We start from the raw sequence: 20090 nt of genomic DNA, 5'->3' as shown, positions 1-20090 counted from the left end.
AGGCATTCTCTCCCTGTCCTACTGGACTCAGGCGAGACAGGAAATTTTGTGGATAATAAGTTAGTTGAAACCTTAGGACTTCCTATGTGCCTAAAGCCCTGTCCAGAAGCAGTATGTGCAGTGGATGGGTCAGAATTGACCTCTGGATTAATCACAAAACAAACAAGTCCACTTGTTATGGTCTGTCAGAACGGGCACACAGAGGTGATTAGCTTTGATCTGATAGATACTCCTAATTTTGGTTTGATTCTCGGGGTACCCTGGTTAACAACTCATAACCCAAAAATTGATTGGGTGAATAAAACTGTTACTTTGGATTCCTCTTTCTGTAGAACCAATTGCTATCAAGAAGCAGGTACAGAACAGAGCACAGTATTACACTGTGCTAGTGTTACACAAGATGAACCAAGTATCCCTCCTGAATATTCTGACTTTAAAGACGTCTTTGATCCAGTAAAGGCTAGTGTGCTGCCCCCACATCGGTCTTATGACTGCCGTATAGATCTTATTCCAGGGGCCCCTTTACCTAATAACAGAGTATATGCTTTGACTGACGAAGAAACCAAATACTTAAGAACCTACCTAGATGACCTACTACAGTCTGGGTTCGTCCGTCATTCCACATCTCCGGTGTCATCTCCACTCTTTTTTATCCCGAAGCCGGATAAATCGCTGCGCGCGTGTATCGATTATAGAGGACTAAATAAGGCTACAATAAAGAATAAATATCCTCTTCCTCTAATACCTGTGTTGTTGGATCAATTAAGACATTCTACTGTATACACTAAACTAGATCTGCGGGGAGCTTACCACCTGGTCCGAGTAAAAGAGGGGGATGAGTGGAAGACAGCTTTCAAGACAAAGTTTGGTTTATTTGAGTACACAGTAATGCCCTTTGGGTTATGTAATGCCCCTGCGGCCTTTCAGTTCTTTATAAATGAGGTCCTACACGAATTCCTGGACGTTTGTGTCATAGTATACATAGACGACATCCTCATTTACTCTAAGAACTCAGAAGAACATACCCAACATGTTCGTGCAGTATTATCAAAGTTAAAAGAAAATCATCTTTTTGCTAAGTTAGAAAAGTGTACTTTTAATGTCAACAAGGTGGACTTTTTAGGATACTGCCTGTCACCTCAAGGAATAACTATGGATGTAAAGAAAATCAGTGCTATTGCTGATTGGCCAGAACCATCCTCTGTAAAAGATATTCAGAAATTTCTGGGTTTCGCCAATTTTTATAGGAGGTTTATTGCACATTTTGCAGACATTGCGGCCCCAATAACTACCTTGTTGCGGAAAGGGCAACGATTTCTTTGGACTGATGAGGCGGCACACGCCTTTCAACTCCTAAAACAAAAGTTCACTTCAGCCCCAATTCTGAAACATCCTGATCCTGACTTGCCCTTTTTTGTTGAAGCGGATGCTTCACAAGTAGCTTTAGGAGGAGTTCTCTCTCAACGAGATGCAGTAGATGGCCAGTTACATCCTATAGCCTTCTATTCCAAAAAGTTATTGCCAGCTGAACAAAATTACACTGTGGCTGAAAGGGAACTACTAGCTATCAAAGTAGCCTTTTCAGAATGGAGGCACCATTTAATGGGAGCCAAGTACCCAGTTACAATCTTTTCTGACCAAAAGAACCTACAGTTTTTTGGATCACTTAAAGCACTAACACCACGTCAGATGCGCTAGTTAATTTTTTTTAGCACATTTGACTTTGTTATAACCTATAGACCAGGTGCACAACAAATTCAATCTGATGTGTTATCTAGATACGGACATACCTCAGACATGAAACAAGATAAAATAGGAGAACCCATTATTCCTCCCCAAAAGTTGTTGGCACCAGTACAACAGAAGGATTTCATCACAGATCTATATAATGCACACATGCAAATAGCACCTCAGGATTGGTTAAAGGATTCCCATAACACAATACAACGAGGTTTATTGTATCACGACAACATGCTGTTAGTGCCCACCTCTGAATTACAAACACAGGTGATAATTTGGCATCACGCCTCACCGTTGGCAGGTCATCCTGGTTGGGTAAAAACCCTGGAAAATGTGCAAAAACACTTTTGGTGGGACACTATAAGAAAGGACATTAAGCAATTTGTCACTACCTGTCCAATTTGTGCAAGACATAAATCTTCTCATAAGGCTCCTGACGGCTTGTTAATACCAATGCCAACACCCAAACAACCTTGGCACACTGTGAGCGTAGACTTTATTGTAGGTTTACCACCTGTAAAATCCTTCACAACAGTGTTGGTTATAGTGGATTTTTTTTCTAAAATGGCACATTTTGTACCATTACGGAAATTACCCACGGCGGCAGAATTTGCCGATATTTTTATAAGGGAAATTGTGCGTCTACATGGTTTGCCAAGCAAAGTGGTGTCAGACCAAGGGAGCCAGTTCAACTCCAGATTTTGGAAAAAATTATGTGAAAAACTGAAAATAGATGTGGCCTTATCCACTGCTTTCCACCCAGAGACAGATGGACAGACTGAACGACTGAACCAAACCTTACTTCAAACGCTACGTTGTTTATTGGCTGATTATTCTAGTGAATGGTTGGAAGCTCTTCCTGTAGCAGAGTTTGTTTATAATAATACTGAGCATTCAGCTCTACTTTGCTCACCATTCTATTTCTTGCAGGGGTATCATCCAAGAGCTATACCCATTTTGTTAGAAGATTCCCTGTTGCCTACAGTAAAGGATAGACTAACGAGGTTAGGTGACATACAGGACAAAGCCAGGAAACATTTATTAAAGTACAAGGAAAGCATGAAAAGACAAGCAGACAAACAAAGGTCTGAGGCCCCAATGTATAAAATTGGTGACAAGGTATGGCTCTCCACAAAGAACCTAAACATAGAGGGATCCCGAAAGCTGCAACCACGTTTCATTGGACCCTTTAGTATAACTGCCATAGTAAACCCGGTAACAGTAAAATTAGATTTACCAAAAGAATATCCAGTACATACTACATTCCATGTGTCCTTGCTTAAGCCGTACAACTCAAAAACCCGACCTGAACCACCACCTCCACCCATACCAATTAAGGGAAATCTGGAATATGAAGTGAAAAGCATAAAAGACTCAAAAAGAATTAGTGGACGTCTGTTTTATTTAGTAGAATGGAAAGGATATGATGAATCTGAGAATTCATGGGAACCAGCATCATATGTACATGCCCCACAGCTGATTAGACGGTTTTATTTAAAAAATCCAGGAAAACCCCGTCCTGTAGGAGGGCCTTTGAGGGGGGCAACTGTTAGGGTTTGCACACAGCAAAGAGCATGTCCCCTCTCACTGCACTAGTGGGTTCTGTAATAGCTCCCTTTTAAACTTACTATTGAAAGCCTTTCTTGTTATCACACCTTCCCCCCCCCCCTAGGCTTCTGTGTATGTTGTTTAATGTGATGTTTTGTTTACACATTGGGCCTTGCTTTTACCAAGGCTTCTTTAAAACACTCCTCCCTAGGCCATGTGTTAATCCAACTCATTTGCATAATAACTGAAACTCTGCACACCTTTCAGGAACATGTGCAGCATGTCAGGACCACACCCAGCTCTTCAAACCACACCCAGCTCTGCACACCTTCCAAGAACATGTGCAGCATGTGAGGACCACACCCAGCCCTTCAAACCACACCCAGCTCTTCGAACCACACCCAGCCCTGTCTATAAAAGTGCTTGTGCTCGTCTACCTCCCGCTTACCTGAGAACAGATCCCTCGGCGCTGGCACTCCTGCTCTTTACAGACTTTCTTTGACTTCAATGGGCGCAGCTGCTGGCTTTTCCTTCTTCCGGTTTCCGGTTCCTCCTTGCCTCAGCCTCTCTCCTACGAGTAACCTGCAAAAGAGAAAGAAGACAAGGTTAGACTGATCAGTATCTCTTGCCAGCAACAAGTAAGTGCAAAACCTTTTATTACCTGAGGGAGCTTTGACGGCAATTTCTGGATTCGTGTATAGACAGTTTGAGGCGAAGTGCCTTCCACGAGCATTGTGATTCAGGCTCTTTGTTGCAGGAGTATTTTGCGGAACTTTGTGAAGCGGACATTGTTTTTTTTTATGGAACTTTTGGGAATCGAACAGTGGAAACCATTGACAGCAAGGCAAACAGTAAATCAAGGACTTGCACAAATTACATGCTGTATTTTGATGTAAAAGTACAGTATTTGTTTTATAAAAGATTCTGGAAATATGGGAAAAGTGAGTCTGCTATTGGGAATTTAGGCTTTAGTTATATTATGATGAATGTTTGATATTGGTAATTCTGATAACGGTATTTGTTTAATGTTTTAGAAGCTTTACAGTAATAGAAAACACATCCCAGAGCAATAACACATTCCAAACCTGGAAACTAGAGACCAGGATCCAAGAGGTACTTTTAGAAGAGAATTTCTAATAAATAAAGGGATAGTCAGAAACCCATTTAGGAATAGGTTGCACTTATCTGTTCTTTGTTTATGTTTCATTAGGCACCAGTTTCTACAGAAGTCAGAAAGGGACGCAGATTTGTGCAGCACTTCAACAGTGGAAACGCAAGAACGGTGTTGTCTCTCTTTTTTATTTTATCCACTTCCCCCCTTCCCTTGAGCTTCTGTTCTTAGTGCACTGTTTTAAAAACTAGTGTGCTGGAACAAGCAGTTTCAGGGTGGGGTCGGATTGTCTTTAACCTCCATCAGAACTGAACAAGAACTCAGGTGAGCTGGGCTTTGACAGAAGCACAAGCCTTAAAAAATTTCAGTTCTGGTGGACGATGAATACCGGGGAAGAAATAGAGGGCATTGACGCCACGGATATGGCGCAGGCCCTAAATGAGGACTTGGCTCATAATGAATCAGTGTCTGGCATCTTGCAACATATGCAAGAGGAAATAGAGAGATTAAAGATGGAGAATACATCTTTAAAACAGGATTTAAGCAGGTATAAATTTAGGGGATCTCAGTGGAACACAGCTTCTACGCCTTTGTTTAAAACCTCCTCAGAGACAGGGGCGCCATCAAAACATACAACTTTGCCTTCCCCAGTTGAGGTTACTGTTAATGTTCCTAATGTTGTGCCCTTAGCAGCACCTGAACGTTTTCATGGAGATAGTAACAAATTCCATGTTTTTATCAATCAATGTCAATTACACTTCATTTGTAAGCCACAACAGTTCCCTACTGATGATACGAAAGTGGCATTCGTCTTGTCTTATTTGGGTGGCACAGCAGCCAATTGGTCAATTCCTTTCGTGGATAGAGATGATCCCATCCTCCATAATTGGAATCAATTTAAACGTACCATGACCAGCCTTTTTGCAAAACACACTTTCATGCAGGCAAGTGATAATGAGCTTTTAAATCTTAAACAAGGTAACAAGGATTTATTGACCTATCTCACTAGTTTTAATCGTTTAATCACTGAGACACAGTGGCCAGAAGAAAAGCGTGTCTCCCTTTTTTATAAAGGTTTGAGAGACGAGTTAAAAGACGCGCTGGCTCATATCGTTGATTTGCCAAAAGACTATTCGGACTTTGTAGATTTAGTTGTGAAATTAGAACATAGACTAGGAGAAAGAAAGGGAGATAAATACAAACTGGAATCACGGTTAACTTTTATTAGACACGAGAAGAAAGACACAGATAATAAACTCCCTGAACCAGAGCCTATGCAAATAGGGACACTCAGAGGTGCACTCACATCAGAGGAAAAAGAAAGAAGGAGAAAATTTCAATTATGTTTATATTGTGGCAGGGCAGGTCACTTTGCCAGAGAATGTCCATTAAAGCCTAAAACTCCACGAAAGGGTGCTGTTTCCTCCACCTCCTCAACTGAATCGGGAAACGATTAAGCTCGACAAGGGGAGAGGTTACTTGTTCGAGAAAACATCTTAATCAAACCTCTAATGCTGCAGCCTTCAGGGTACCGCACATACCTAGACATTTCATAATTCAGGTCGTTTTAATTGTTACTACCCAAGTGAGGCATTCTCTCCCTGTCCTACTGGACTCAGGCGCGACAGGAAATTTTGTGGATAATAAGTTAGCTGAAACCTTAGGACTTCCTATGTGCCTAAAGCCTTGTCCAGAAGCAGTATGTGCAGTGGATGGGTCAGAATTGACCTCTGGATTAATCACAAAACAAACAAGTCCACTTGTTATGGTCTGTCAGAACGGGCACACAGAGGTGATTAGCTTTGATCTGATAGATACTCCTAATTTTGGTTTGATTCTCGGGGTACCCTGGTTAACAACTCATAACCCAAAAATTGATTGGGTGAATAAAACTGTTACTTTGGATTCCTCTTTCTGTAGAACCAATTGCTATCAAGAAGCAGGTACAGAACAGAGCACAGTATTACACTGTGCTAGTGTTACACAAGATGAACCAAGTATCCCTCCTGAATATTCTGACTTTAAAGACGTCTTTGATCCAGTAAAGGCTAGTGTGCTGCCCCCACATCGGTCTTATGACTGCCGTATAGATCTTATTCCAGGGGCCCCGTTACCTAATAACAGAGTATATGCTTTGACTGACGAAGAAACCAAATACTTAAGAACCTACCTAGATGACCTACTACAGTCTGGGTTCGTCCGTCATTCCACATCTCCGGTGTCATCTCCACTCTTTTTTATCCCGAAGCCGGATAAATCGCTGCGCGCGTGTATCGATTATAGAGGACTAAATAAGGCTACAATAAAGAATAAATATCCTCTTCCTCTAATACCTGTGTTGTTGGATCAATTAAGACATTCTACTGTATACACTAAACTAGATCTGCGGGGAGCTTACCACCTGGTCCGAGTAAAAGAGGGGGATGAGTGGAAGACAGCTTTCAAGACAAAGTTTGGTTTATTTGAGTACACAGTAATGCCCTTTGGGTTATGTAATGTCCCTGCGGCCTTTCAGTTCTTTATAAATGAGGTCCTACACGAATTCCTGGACGTTTGTGTCATAGTATACATAGACGACATCCTCATTTACTCTAAGAACTCAGAAGAACATACCCAACATGTTCGTGCAGTATTATCAAAGTTAAAAGAAAATCATCTTTTTGCTAAGTTAGAAAAGTGTACTTTTAATGTCAACAAGGTGGACTTTTTAGGATACTGCCTGTCACCTCAAGGAATAACTATGGATGTAAAGAAAATCAGTGCTATTGCTGATTGGCCAGAACCATCCTCTGTAAAAGATATTCAGAAATTTCTGGGTTTCGCCAATTTTTATAGGAGGTTTATTGCACATTTTGCAGACATTGCGGCCCCAATAACTACCTTGTTGCGGAAAGGGCAACGATTTCTTTGGACTGATGAGGCGGCACACGCCTTTCAACTCCTAAAACAAAAGTTCACTTCAGCCCCAATTCTGAAACATCCTGATCCTGACTTGCCCTTTTTTGTTGAAGCGGATGCTTCACAAGTAGCTTTAGGAGGAGTTCTCTCTCAACGAGATGCAGTAGATGGCCAGTTACATCCTATAGCCTTCTATTCCAAAAAGTTATTGCCAGCTGAACAAAATTACACTGTGGCTGAAAGGGAACTACTAGCTATCAAAGTAGCCTTTTCAGAATGGAGGCACCATTTAATGGGAGCCAAGTACCCAGTTACAATCTTTTCTGACCAAAAGAACCTACAGTTTTTTGGATCACTTAAAGCACTAACACCACGTCAGATGCGCTAGTTAATTTTTTTTAGCACATTTGACTTTGTTATAACCTATAGACCAGGTGCACAACAAATTCAATCTGATGTGTTATCTAGATACGGACATACCTCAGACATGAAACAAGATAAAATAGGAGAACCCATTATTCCTCCCCAAAAGTTGTTGGCACCAGTACAACAGAAGGATTTCATCACAGATCTATATAATGCACACATGCAAATAGCACCTCAGGATTGGTTAAAGGATTCCCATAACACAATACAACGAGGTTTATTGTATCACGACAACATGCTGTTAGTGCCCACCTCTGAATTACAAACACAGGTGATAATTTGGCATCACGCCTCACCGTTGGCAGGTCATCCTGGTTGGGTAAAAACCCTGGAAAATGTGCAAAAACACTTTTGGTGGGACACTATAAGAAAGGACATTAAGCAATTTGTCACTACCTGTCCAATTTGTGCAAGACATAAATCTTCTCATAAGGCTCCTGACGGCTTGTTAATACCAATGCCAACACCCAAACAACCTTGGCACACTGTGAGCGTAGACTTTATTGTAGGTTTACCACCTGTAAAATCCTTCACAACAGTGTTGGTTATAGTGGATTTTTTTTCTAAAATGGCACATTTTGTACCATTACGGATATTACCCACGGCGGCAGAATTTGCCGATATTTTTATAAGGGAAATTGTGCGTCTACATGGTTTGCCAAGCAAAGTGGTGTCAGACCAAGGGAGCCAGTTCAACTCCAGATTTTGGAAAAAATTATGTGAAAAACTGAAAATAGATGTGGCCTTATCCACTGCTTTCCACCCAGAGACAGATGGACAGACTGAACGACTGAACCAAACCTTACTTCAAACGCTACGTTGTTTATTGGCTGATTATTCTAGTGAATGGTTGGAAGCTCTTCCTGTAGCAGAGTTTGTTTATAATAATACTGAGCATTCAGCTCTACTTTGCTCACCATTCTATTTCTTGCAGGGGTATCATCCAAGAGCTATACCCATTTTGTTAGAAGATTCCCTGTTGCCTACAGTAAAGGATAGACTAACGAGGTTAGGTGACATACAAGACAAAGCCAGGAAACATTTATTAAAGTACAAGGAAAGCATGAAAAGACAAGCAGACAAACACAGGTCTGAGGCCCCAATATATAAAATTGGTGACAAGGTATGGCTCTCCACAAAGAACCTAAACATAGAGGGATCCCGAAAGCTGCAACCACGTTTCATTGGACCCTTTAGTATAACTGCCATAGTAAACCCGGTAACAGTAAAATTAGATTTACCAAAAGAATATCCAGTACATACTACATTCCATGTGTCCTTGCTTAAGCCGTACAACTCAAAAACCCGACCTGAACCACCACCTCCACCCATACCAATTAAGGGAAATCTGGAATATGAAGTGAAAAGCATAAAAGACTCAAAAAGAATTAGTGGACGTCTGTTTTATTTAGTAGAATGGAAAGGATATGATGAATCTGAGAATTCATGGGAACCAGCATCATATGTACATGCCCCACAGCTGATTAGACGGTTTTATTTAAAAAATCCAGGAAAACCCCGTCCTGTAGGAGGGCCTTTGAGGGGGGCAACTGTTAGGGTTTGCACACAGCAAAGAGCATGTCCCCTCTCACTGCACTAGTGGGTTCTGTAATAGCTCCCTTTTAAACTTACTATTGAAAGCCTTTCTTGTTATCACACCTTCCCCCCCCCCCTAGGCTTCTGTGTATGTTGTTTAATGTGCTGTTTTGTTTACACATTGGGCCTTGCTTTTACCAAGGCTTCTTTAAAACACTCCTCCCTAGGCCATGTGTTAATCCAACTCATTTGCATAATAACTGAAACTCTGCACACCTTTCAGGAACATGTGCAGCATGTCAGGACCACACCCAGCTCTTCAAACCACACCCAGCTCTGCACACCTTCCAAGAACATGTGCAGCATGTGAGGACCACACCCAGCCCTTCAAACCACACCCAGCTCTTCGAACCACACCCAGCCCTGTCTATAAAAGTGCTTGTGCTCGTCTACCTCCCGCTTACCTGAGAACAGATCCCTCGGCGCTGGCACTCCTGCTCTTTACAGACTTTCTTTGACTTCAATGGGCGCAGCTGCTGGCTTTTCCTTCTTCCGGTTTCCGGTTCCTCCTTGCCTCAGCCTCTCTCCTACGAGTAACCTGCAAAAGAGAAAGAAGACAAGGTTAGACTGATCAGTATCTCTTGCCAGCAACAAGTAAGTGCAAAACCTTTTATTACCTGAGGGAGCTTTGACGGCAATTTCTGGATTCGTGTATAGACAGTTTGAGGCGAAGTGCCTTCCACGAGCATTGTGATTCAGGCTCTTTGTTGCAGGAGTATTTTGCGGAACTTTGTGAAGCGGACATTGTTTTTTTTTATGGAACTTTTGGGAATCGAACAGTGGAAACCATTGACAGCAAGGCAAACAGTAAATCAAGGACTTGCACAAATTACATGCTGTATTTTGATGTAAAAGTACAGTATTTGTTTTATAAAAGATTCTGGAAATATGGGAAAAGTGAGTCTGCTATTGGGAATTTAGGCTTTAGTTATATTATGATGAATGTTTGATATTGGTAATTCTGATAACGGTATTTGTTTAATGTTTTAGAAGCTTTACAGTAATAGAAAACACATCCCAGAGCAATAACACATTCCAAACCTGGAAACTAGAGACCAGGATCCAAGAGGTACTTTTAGAAGAGAATTTCTAATAAATAAAGGGATAGTCAGGAACCCATTTAGGAATAGGTTGCACTTATCTGTTCTTTGTTTATGTTTCATTAGGCACCAGTTTCTACAGAAGTCAGAAAGGGCCGCAGATTTGTGCAGCACTTCAACAGTGGAAACGCAAGAACGGTGTTGTCTCTCTTTTTTATTTTATCCACTTCCCCCCTTCCCTTGAGCTTCTGTTCTTAGTGCACTGTTTTAAAAACTAGTGTGCTGGAACAAGCAGTTTCAGGGTGGGGTCGGATTGTCTTTAACCTCCATCAGAACTGAACAAGAACTCAGGTGAGCTGGGCTTTGACAGAAGCACAAGCCTTAAAAAATTTCAGTTCTGGTGGACGATGAATACCGGGGAAGAAATAGAGGGCATTGACGTCACGGATATGGCGCAGGCCCTAAATGAGGACTTGGCTCATAATGAATCAGTGTCTGGCATCTTGCAACATATGCAAGAGGAAATAGAGAGATTAAAGATGGAGAATACATCTTTAAAACAGGATTTAAGCAGGTATAAATTTAGGGGATCTCAGTGGAACACAGCTTCTACGCCTTTGTTTAAAACCTCCTCAGAGACAGGGGCGCCATCAAAACATACAACTTTGCCTTCCCCAGTTGAGGTTACTGTTAATGTTCCTAATGTTGTGCCCTTAGCAGCACCTGAACGTTTTCATGGAGATAGTAACAAATTCCATGTTTTTATCAATCAATGTCAATTACACTTCATTTGTAAGCCACAACAGTTCCCTACTGATGATACGAAAGTGGCATTCGTCTTGTCTTATTTGGGTGGCACAGCAGCCAATTGGTCAATTCCTTTCGTGGATAGAGATGATCCCATCCTCCATAATTGGAATCAATTTAAACGTACCATGACCAGCCTTTTTGCAAAACACACTTTCATGCAGGCAAGTGATAATGAGCTTTTAAATCTTAAACAAGGTAACAAGGATTTATTGACCTATCTCACTAGTTTTAATCGTTTAATCACTGAGACACAGTGGCCAGAAGAAAAGCGTGTCTCCCTTTTTTATAAAGGTTTGAGAGACGAGTTAAAAGACGCGCTGGCTCATATCGTTGATTTGCCAAAAGACTATTCGGACTTTGTAGATTTAGTTGTGAAATTAGAACATAGACTAGGAGAAAGAAAGGGAGATAAATACAAACTGGAATCACGGTTAACTTTTATTAGACACGAGAAGAAAGACACAGATAATAAACTCCCTGAACCAGAGCCTATGCAAATAGGGACACTCAGAGGTGCACTCACATCAGAGGAAAAAGAAAGAAGGAGAAAATTTCAATTATGTTTATATTGTGGCAGGGCAGGTCACTTTGCCAGAGAATGTCCATTAAAGCCTAAAACTCCACGAAAGGGTGCTGTTTCCTCCACCTCCTCAACTGAATCGGGAAACGATTAAGCTCGACAAGGGGAGAGGTTACTTGTTCGAGAAAACATCTTAATCAAACCTCTAATGCTGCAGCCTTCAGGGTACCGCACATACCTAGACATTTCATAATTCAGGTCGTTTTAATTGTTACTACCCAAGTGAGGCATTCTCTCCCTGTCCTACTGGACTCAGGCGCGACAGGAAATTTTGTGGATAATAAGTTAGCTGAAACCTTAGGACTTCCTATGTGCCTAAAGCCTTGTCCAGAAGCAGTATGTGCAGTGGATGGGTCAGAATTGACCTCTGGATTAATCACAAAACAAACAAGTCCACTTGTTATGGTCTGTCAGAACGGGCACACAGAGGTGATTAGCTTTGATCTGATAGATACTCCTAATTTTGGTTTGATTCTCGGGGTACCCTGGTTAACAACTCATAACCCAAAAATTGATTGGGTGAATAAAACTGTTACTTTGGATTCCTCTTTCTGTAGAACCAATTGCTATCAAGAAGCAGGTACAGAACAGAGCACAGTATTACACTGTGCTAGTGTTACACAAGATGAACCAAGTCTCCCTCCTGAATATTCTGACTTTAAAGACGTCTTTGATCCAGTAAAGGCTAGTGTGCTGCCCCCACATCGGTCTTATGACTGCCGTATAGATCTTATTCCAGGGGCCCCTTTACCTAATAACAGAGTATATGCTTTGACTGACGAAGAAACCAAATACTTAAGAACCTACCTAGATGACCTACTACAGTCTGGGTTCATCCGTCATTCCACATCTCCGGTGTCATCTCCACTCTTTTTTATCCCGAAGCCGGATAAATCCCTGCGCGCGTGTATCGATTATAGAGGACTAAATAAGGCTACAATAAAGAATAAATATCCTCTTCCTCTAATACCTGTGTTGTTGGATCAATTAAGACATTCTACTGTATACACTAAACTAGATCTGCGGGGAGCTAACCACCTGGTCTGAGTAAAAGAGGGGGATGAGTGGAAGACAGCTTTCAAGACAAAGTTTGGTTTATTTGAGTACACAGTAATGCCCTTTGGGTTATGTAATGCCCCTGCGGCCTTTCAGTTCTTTATAAATGAGGTCCTACACGAATTCCTGGACGTTTGTGCCATAGTATACATAGACGACATCCTCATTTACTCTAAGAACTCAGAAGAACATACCCAACATGTTCGTGCAGTATTATCAAAGTTAAAAGAAAATCATCTTTTTGCTAAGTTAGAAAAGTGTACTTTTAATGTCAACAAGGTGGACTTTTTAGGATACTGCCTGTCACCTCAAGGAATAACTATGGATGTAAAGAAAATCAGTGCTATTGCTGATTGGCCAGAACCATCCTCTGTAAAAGATATTCAGAAATTTCTGGGTTTCGCCAATTTTTATAGGAGGTTTATTGCACATTTTGCAGACATTGCGGCCCCAATAACTACCTTGTTGCGGAAAGGGCAACAATTTCTTTGGACTGATGAGGCGGCACACGCCTTTCAACTCCTAAAACAAAAGTTCACTTCAGCCCCAATTCTGAAACATCCTGATCCTGACTTGCCCTTTTTTGTTGAAGCGGATGCTTCACAAGTAGCTTTAGGAGGAGTTCTCTCTCAACGAGATGCAGTAGATGGCCAGTTACATCCTATAGCCTTCTATTCCAAAAAGTTATTGCCAGCTGAACAAAATTACACTGTGGCTGAAAGGGAACTACTAGCTATCAAAGTAGCCTTTTCAGAATGGAGGCACCATTTAATGGGAGCCAAGTACCCAGTTACAATCTTTTCTGACCATAAGAACCTACAGTTTTTTGGATCACTTAAAGCACTAACACCACGTCAGATGCGCTGGTTAATTTTTTTTAGCACATTTGACTTTGTTATAACCTATAGACCAGGTGCACAACAAATTCAATCTGATGTGTTATCTAGATACGGACATACCTCAGACATGAAACAAGATAAAATAGGAGAACCCATTATTCCTCCCCAAAAGTTGTTGGCACCAGTACAACAGAAGGATTTCATCACAGATCTATATAATGCACACATGCAAATAGCACCTCAGGATTGGTTAAAGGATTCCCATAACACAATACAACGAGGTTTATTGTATCACGACAACATGCTGTTAGTGCCCACCTCTGAATTACAAACACAGGTGATAATTTGGCATCACGCCTCACCGTTGGCAGGTCATCCTGGTTGGGTAAAAACCCTGGAAAATGTGCAAAAACACTTTTGGTGGGACACTATAAGAAAGGACATTAAGCAATTTGTCACTACCTGTCCAATTTGTGCAAGACATAAATCTTCTCATAAGGCTCCTGACGGCTTGTTAATACCAATGCCAACACCCAAACAACCTTGGCACACTGTGAGCGTAGACTTTATTGTAGGTTTACCACCTGTAAAATCCTTCACAACAGTGTTGGTTATAGTGGATTTTTTATCTAAAATGGCACATTTTGCACCATTACGGAAATTACCCACGGCGGCAGAATTTGCCGATATTTTTATAAGGGAAATTGTGCGTTTACATGGTTTGCCAAGCAAAGTGGTGTCAGACCGAGGGAGCCAGTTCAACTCCAGATTTTGGAAAAAATTATGTGAAAAACTGAAAATAGATGTGGCCTTATCCACTGCTTTCCACCCAGAGACAGATGGACAGACTGAACGACTGAACCAAACCTTACTTCAAACGCTACGTTGTTTATTGGCTGATTATTCTAGTGAATGGTTGGAAGCTCTTCCTGTAGCAGAGTTTGTTTATAATAATACTGAGCATTCAGATCTACTTTGCTCACCATTCTATTTCTTGCAGGGGTATCATCCAAGAGCTATACCCATTTTGTTAGAAGATTCCCTGTTGCCTACAGTAAAGGATAGACTAACGAGGTTAGGTGACATACAAGACAAAGCCAGGAAACATGTATTAAAGTACAAGGAAAGCATGAAAAGACAAGCAGACAAACACAGGTCTGAGGCCCCAATGTATAAAATTGGTGACAAGGTATGGCTCTCCACAAAGAACCTAAACATAGAGGGATCCCGAAAGCTGCAACCACGTTTCATTGGACCCTTTAGTATAACTGCCATAGTAAACCCGGTAACAGTAAAATTAGATTTACCAAAAGAATATCCAGTACATACTACATTCCATGTGTCCTTGCTTAAGCCGTACAACTCAAAAACCCGACCTGAACCACCACCTCCACCCATACCAATTAAGGGAAATCTGGAATATGAAGTGAAAAGCATAAAAGACTCAAAAAAAATTAGTGGACGTCTGTTTTATTTAGTAGAATGGAAAGGATATGATGAATCTGAGAATTCATGGGAACCAGCATCATATGTACATGCCCCACAGCTGATTAGACGGTTTTATTTAAAAAATCCAGGAAAACCCCGTCCTGTAGGAGGGCCTTTGAGGGGGGCAACTGTTAGGGTTTGTACACAGCAAAGAGCATGTCCCCTCTCACTGCACTAGTGGGTTCTGTAATAGCTCCCTTTTAAACTTACTATTGAAAGCCTTTCTTGTTATCTCACCTTCCCCCCCCCCTAGGCTTCTGTATATGTTGTTTAATGTGCTGTTTTGTTTACACATTTGGCCTTGCTTTTACCAAGGCTTCTTTAAAACACTCCTCCCTAGGCCATGTGTTAATCCAACTCATTTGCATAATAACTGAAACTCTGCACACCTTTCAAGAACATGTGCAGCATGTGAGGACCACACCCAGCTCTTCAAACCACACCCAGCTCTGCACACCTTCCAAGAACATGTGCAGCATGTGAGGACCACACCCATCCCTTCAAACCACACCCAGCTCTTCGAACCACACCCAGCCCTGTCTATAAAAGGCATCCCCCGAGCCTCACCCAGTGCTTGTGCTCGTCTACCTCCCGCTTACCTGAGAACAGATCCCTCGGCGCTGGCACTCCTGCTCTTTACAGACTTTCTTTGACTTCAATGGGCGCAGCTGCTGGCTCTTCCTTCTTCCGGTTTCCGGTTCCTCCTTGCCTCAGCCTCTCTCCTACGTGTAACCTGCAAAAGAGAAAGAAGACAAGGATAGACTGATCAGTATCTCTTGCCAGCAACAAGTAAGTGCAAAACCTTTTATTACCTGAGGGAGCTTTGACGGCAATTTCTGGATTCGTGTATAGACAGTTTGAGGCAAAGTGCCTTCCACGAGCATTGGGATTCAGGCTCTTTGTTGCAGGAGTATTTTGCGGAACTTTGTGAAGCGGACATTGTTTTTTTTTAGGGAACTTTTGGGAATCGAACAGTGGAAACCATTGACAGCAAGGCAAACAGTAAATCAAGGACTTGCACAAATTACATGCTGTATTTTGATGTAAAAGTACAGTATTTGTTTTATAAAAGATTCTGGAAATATGGGAAAAGTGAGTCTGCTATTGGGAATTTAGGCTTTAGTTATATTATGATGAATGTTTGATATTGGTAATTCTGATAACGGTATTTGTTTAATGTTTTAGAAGCTTTACAGTTATAGAAAACACATCCCAGAGCAGTAACACATTCCAAACCTGGAAACTAGAGACCAGGATCCAAGAGGTACTTTTAGAAGAGCATTTCTAATAAATAAAGGGATAGTCAGGAACCCATTTAGGAATAGGTTGCACTTATCTGTTCTTTGTTTATGTTTCATTAGGCACCAGTTTCTACAGAAGTCAGAAAGGGCTGCAGATTTGTGCAGCACTTCAACAGTGGAAACGCAAGAACGGTGTTGTCTCTCTTTTTTATTTTATCCACTTACCCCCTTCCCTTGAGCTTCTGTTCTTAGTGCACTGTTTTAAGAACTAGTGTGCTGGAACAAGCAGTTTCAGGGTGGGGTCGGATTGTCTTCAACCTCCATCAGAACTGAACAAGAACTCAGGTGAGTTGGGCTTTGACAGTCAGCTGGCCCTTGGAATCACTCTGGGTTCTGGGTTGTAGAGTCCAGTCCTTCTCACTACCAGGCAAGACGGCAGCACACACAGGTCAGCACAGCAAAGTAGGATTCCTAGCACAGCGGCAGACCAGCAGAGTGCCAGCTCTTTCAGCAACACAACAGACCTTCTTCTTAGCAGAATATCCACAAGTGCAGAAGTGTACTGAGGTGTAGCTATCTGAGGTCCAGTACCAATACTTTGGTGTCCTGGTTCTGGAAGGTTCTAGAGCCATATCTTTGAAGTGTACAGATACCCTGCCTCCCCTGTCCTGGAGCCAAGCTGGCTGGAGTGATAATGTAGAGTTTGTAATCCCTAATGTGTGTAAACAGGACAAGCCTAATCAGCTGTGAGTGAGGCAGTGCTAAGCTCCCCCCCATCAAGTCAGTTAGTGGCCCATTAAGGACCTTCAAGTCACACTTAATCTCCCATTGTGTCCGACTGTCTGTAGGGAATGTACACGTCCCAGCTGTCACTTAGCCTAGATGTGTATTGGAGACAGGCAGCAGGCACAAAGGGCTAAGACAAGAAAAATGCCAAAAATGTTAACTTTATAAAAGTAGCATTATTAAAATTGTAATGATAAATTTGACTTCACCATTAAAGAGGATTTTTCATTACAATTCCATATGTACTAAATATGACAGCTCTACCTTCTTCCAATAAGGAATTACACTTAATACATATTAATGAATTCAAGAGCTTTTAACTATCAGGACATGTAAAACTACAAAGCATATGTCCTGCCGTTTACTCACACAGCACCCCACCCTATGGGCTTCTTAGAGCCTACCTTAGGGGTATTGTATATGTAATAAAACAGGGGTTTAAGGCTTGGCAAGGGGTTTTAAATGCCAAGTCAACATGGCAGAAACATTGCACATACAGGCTCTGCAGTGGCAGTCCCGAGACATGTTTAAAGGGCTACTTAAGTGAGTGGCACAATCAGTGCTGCAGGCCCACTAGTAGCTTTTAATTTACAGGCCCTAGGTACTTACAGTGCACACTACTGGGGACTTATAAGTAAATTAAATATGCCAGTGGCCGATACACCAATGTTACCAGTTAGTTGTTAGGGGAGTGGGAACATGCACTTTAGCACTCGTTAGCAGTAGTTAAGTGCCCAGAATCCTAAAGGAAACAAAAACTAATTCATCAACACAGGGAGGAGGAAGGCAAAATGTTTGGCTGTGTCCCTGCAATAAGGGTAATTTCCAACAATGTCCTCCAATTGCTTTGGCTCTGTAATTTACAAAAGTGTTTGAACATCTTGAATGATAGTAATGCAGTTTGAAAATGCCACACCAAGAGTTTTCCACTGTGCTATCACTCTTCATGGAGCTGTCAGCACATTGGCCATTAATTAAGTAATTCTATTTCAAGTAAACGAAATAAAGAGTTTAAATCCATCTTGATCCTACCTAAAATAATTATGCTGTCTGTTCAGTAGGCATTCTGCTTGTTTAAGGGTGTTCTGTCTTATTTGCTTCTGCCAATAACAACTTTTATTTTGTTGAGTTTGAAAGGCTATGACTTCCCCTCTTAAAGGGACTTTACAAACTTCCAACACATTTACTAACAAAGTATGTTCTAATTTCCACCAGTAAATAATTTTCCCAGGGTCTTTCTTTTTAACATACCTGACATTTTGACTTCCCTATGTTTTGAAGGATAGCCTGGACTTTTCCTGAAAAGGGCACTGCTGATCTTTGCCTTTGTCATTTGCATGCAAAAAACAGATATCAGTGATTTGTCCTTTAATTGAGCATTGAAAATATCTTGCTATGATTGAAATCCAGACATAAAATATCAAACTTCTTCAGGTAAAACCTGCAACTTTCTACTAATCAAAGTTTATCAGATAAAACATGGATATTCTCAGATATCATGCCCTAAATGTTGAACTAACTCTCCCCCTTTTTTTTTTCCTTTCCAAATAGTCTTTCAACAGGGCAGTCTTAAAGTTTTCAAAGATGCAACCAAGGCCCAGTTTTACAAGAAGGTGACAGAGCGCCACGCTGTGCCAAATTTATCAGCACTGCTCTCCATCATTTTTAAAATGCAAGAATGCATCGTATTTAATAGAATACAGTGCACCCCTGTGTTGCCCCCTGCTGCAGCACTAAATTTGTTGCCGAGCGCCAACGCAGCGATCCTTGCGCCATGGTGCAAGGATGGCTGCACTCTGGCGGAGATTGCTTTTGTGTAGGAAGAGATACCTTCCTGCACAAAAATAATCTTCAGTGGCCTTTTGCTCTTTCTATGTGTGCTGTATAATGCAGCACACATAAAAGAGCAAAAAATGAGGAGAAATAAAAGTATTTCTCCTCGTTGCACCATTCTAACGCCCTCCCTGGGCTGGCGTTATATTTTGGCACTGCCTCAGGGTTATGAAAACTCATAAATCGGGGCCAGCATCAAAATGTTGTGGGTGTTGCTGTTGCACGCCCACAGCAACACTCATAGCGTGCCCCTTCCAAGCAAAATGCTGCGTGTGAAGGGGCCATATTTAAAAGCTGGAGTTAAGCCACAAAAAGTGGCTTAACACCACCTTGTAAATACAGCGCAGTGCATAGCACCACTGTAACACCACTAAATGTGATGCTCTGGTGGTGATAGGGACTTGTATATCTGGCCCCAAGTGTTTTAAGGTTCAAGAAAATAATCCAACCACCTCCCCTCTCATTGACTTTCTCCCATTCCAGCACTCCTACCCAAGACTTTCCAGCGTAGCTGCAAAGCTCACTGAGCTGCTCACGTTGATGTCCTTCCAGGCTAAAGAGTACGGAGGATTTACTATTTGGCCTGAAAAGTGCTTACCCAGTTTTCTCTGAGTATAACAGAGACTCTCCCTCAGAGCGCTCTTGATTTCAGTCAGTTGTTAAACTGCAGGCTGTGGTGCAGTGACTTCACATCTTCTCACACTGTAGATTGAACTTGATTAATTAGTGGCAGGGCATGTGGGAACAGTGGTGCTTTGGCTTTGTTTGCTGCACCTCCATCTGGCTCCCCTAGTTAGTTGTTGACTGGCATGAGGCATCTCTGGAGGCTTTGGTCACAGTGCCATGTTGGGAGGGAGTGGTTCACCCTGATGAGCATACAAGTTGTCTACACAAATAGCTCCCATGCCATACCAAGCACACTTATTCCTGAAGTGGTCCATGATTTCTACACTGAATGTAAAATCACTGTGAACACGAATGTGTATTGAGTGCCGTGTTGTGTTAGTAAATGTGTATTTGTGCAGCTAAAGCACAGCACTCAATATTTGTGTCACTTTATCTAACCTAAATGAAGTTAGGAGATTCATCGCTCTATAT

This window comes from Pleurodeles waltl, chromosome 5, assembly GCF_031143425.1.
Source record: "Pleurodeles waltl isolate 20211129_DDA chromosome 5, aPleWal1.hap1.20221129, whole genome shotgun sequence".
Classification (NCBI taxonomy): domain Eukaryota; kingdom Metazoa; phylum Chordata; class Amphibia; order Caudata; family Salamandridae; genus Pleurodeles; species Pleurodeles waltl.
The sequence above is the reverse complement of the archived record's forward strand: the minus strand, read 5'-3'. Positions refer to the sequence as shown.